This window comes from Desmodus rotundus, chromosome 6, assembly GCF_022682495.2.
Source record: "Desmodus rotundus isolate HL8 chromosome 6, HLdesRot8A.1, whole genome shotgun sequence".
Taxonomy (NCBI): Eukaryota; Metazoa; Chordata; class Mammalia; order Chiroptera; family Phyllostomidae; genus Desmodus; species Desmodus rotundus.
In genome coordinates this window covers 66,659,880-66,662,578 of record NC_071392.1, presented here as the reverse complement: position 1 = coordinate 66,662,578, position 2,699 = coordinate 66,659,880, and the positions used below count along the sequence as shown (strand labels likewise).

Below are 2,699 nucleotides of genomic sequence, written 5' to 3'. Positions count from 1 at the left end.
GTCCTACCTATGCCCTCAGAGTCACCCACATGAACACACATTCATGCATGGGACCTCTGTCAGTCTGCTCGGTTACATCCGGCCACTTGCTATGGCAGCCATATCAGGCTCCAAGTAAACAGCAGACCATGAGGACTTCTCCAAGCCCATTCAGCCTATGTACGGCTCTAGGCAGACACCCTTCTTTGACTACCTGCTCAAGTGCTATGAGCATAGCCCAGTGAACATGCATTAGGAGCCTGGATGGCCAGATCACTCCCTAAAAAGGATCCTGCATCCCCGGACAGCTACATCACCCTTGACAGGTCAAGGTAGTCATAGAACCCTGGAATGTTTCTGTGGCAGACAGAAAAAGCACCCACCTAGGACTGTAGTTGGGTCCAAAGTGAATTGGCATTAAGAAAAATTTTATACTGGAAAAGGTAATCATAAAAGGCTTATTATAGTTATTTTTCTACTTGGCAATTTTGGAACACTTGATTATTGCTATTATCATTATTATTACTACATTATACATGACAAGGGACAAATCTACTTTTAGGCAGATATGACACTTATGTGACTTATGACCTGTCTTTTTGTTTTTTCTTCTTCTGAGCACATCTCAGGGTCAAAAGTAGACTTTATATGTATTTTTTCCCTATGTGCAACTGATATTTTTATGAAGCTCTTTGTTGTGTACCTGATTTGTTTATCATTTAACTTTATTGTGTTTTTTTTTCCTTGAGCTCGGACTTTTCAAAGAATGTGGAATCTTCAAGGGTTGACAGATGTAACTCTCATTGATGAGAGAAACACAAACAGATTGGCTGACAATCTTCAGCAAAGTTATCAAGGGAATCTGGTGAAAGTGAAAAGCACGTTTATCTGTATAAAAAATGAAAGTGGCAGGTTCATTAGCCCTGCTCCTTTTGATTTAAACCATAAAATTAAATACATTGCAATGAAAAACCATTATATAAGCTTCACTTGGTTTAGCAAAATCAGTACATCTGGTTAAAAGAGCAGATGGTGACACTGTGATCATGGACAGAACTCTCCAAATCTAATTGGGAATGCTTCAGGAGGGAAAAAAGAGACAGGTGTAATATACAGCTACCAAAATTTATATTTGTCCCGAGGTAGCCATCATGCACATCTGTTCTTAGATGTCAAGGAAGAGACATGATTTCTTTAGCTTCTTTATTAGCAAGCTCATCAACTGCTTTGGAGATTGAGCTGGGATATTGTGAGAAATGTGTTTGAGTTTGATGGTCTCTTAATTTATGGCAACTTCAACCAAAAATAAAGCATAATATAATTAAAATTATAATATTTCAGAGACAGTTTCCACCATCAGAAATCTGAGGGAGTATAAAACATGTCAGAACATATTTGAGGGAATATAAGAAATATTTGGGGCAATAGTGAAATCATCAATAATTTGCATCATAAATTGCTTATGTGGTTCATAAAATGCCTCTGCTAGGTACATTCAGATTTTTAACACTAAATTTGATCATTATGTCTACAAAAATTACATTATTTTATTTTGGGATGGGTCAGTCAAATAATTTTACAGTTGAGTAAACAAAGCCCCAAGGAAAATTAATGGTTTTCAAATGTCATGTAGCTTCTAAAAGAAAAATTGAGTGCTTCAAATGTGTCAGTGTCAGCAAGATTTTGCATGTACCATAATTTCTGATTCTTTCTGGCTTTTGAGATAGTTATTATCCCATATTAAAAAAAAAGCCTTAGAGAGGGGGTCAGAGAATGCAAGAGTGGTTAATTCAGCAGCTCCCCAGTGTCATCAAAGATCAAGATACTTTCCATATTTTTATTATGTCATCTTAGATGGGACAGCTTGGTCCTCAGGATGATTTCCCTCATGGTCATAAGATATATGAGCTGCAGGAAGCCTCTGCAGAAACTGGATGCGTTGGGCCTTCCAGTGGAATATAGAAAATCCTCTTTGGGTAGTACTAAAGCCATATATTTTAGTACAGTTTGGCCAACTCAATCATCATATCCATCTTTGAAAAAATAAGAGTCAACAAAATGCTAAATAGAATAATAATAACAAAGCATTCAACAAGTATATATTATGTGCCAAATTCATATATACATACATATATATATATGTATATATATTTCATACGCATTTAACATATAGGAATACCTCTGTACTCATGTGGAATGGAAACTAGACAACAAAGAACATTAACTATAGTCTCTAAAATCCTAGTATCCTATACCATCTGATGATATGTTTAAAAACATAGTCTTAATGGAAAAGATTCTATGGCAATTACTTTGTTATTTTTGTGTTTTAATAAAAATAAATTATAAAATATTACAGAGACATTGAAATTAAGAACAATGTAACAATAGCCAGAGGGGAGTGGGGAGGGAATAGTGGGGAGAGTGATATACAGGAGCTACTATAAAGGACACAAGGACAAAATCAAGGGGGTGGGTAGAGGTGGGGGAGGGATTGGCTGGGGTGGGGTGGAGGAATAGCTAGAAAATGCAGACAATTGTAACTGAATAAAAATTTTTTAAAAATTAAAAGATGGATTACAAAATTAAAAAAAGAGCCTATTTCCAAATAAAATTATATTTTGAGGTTTCAAGTGAAAAGAAAAAAAGAAAAAAATTACATTTAGTAAATATCTTAAAGTTAATTTACTCAAAACAACTATCTCATTCTTTGTTTGAAA

General features: G+C 35.2%; 1 non-coding gene across 1 annotated transcript; it reads right to left on the bottom strand.

The window, feature by feature from the left end:
* Positions 1-269: 269 nt before the first annotated feature.
* LOC112299966 (small nucleolar RNA SNORA77) lies at positions 270-395 on the bottom strand. The gene has a single exon (XR_002974341.2). It is a non-coding gene; the product is annotated as a small nucleolar RNA SNORA77 (small nucleolar RNA).
* Positions 396-2,699: the final 2,304 nt, after the last annotated feature.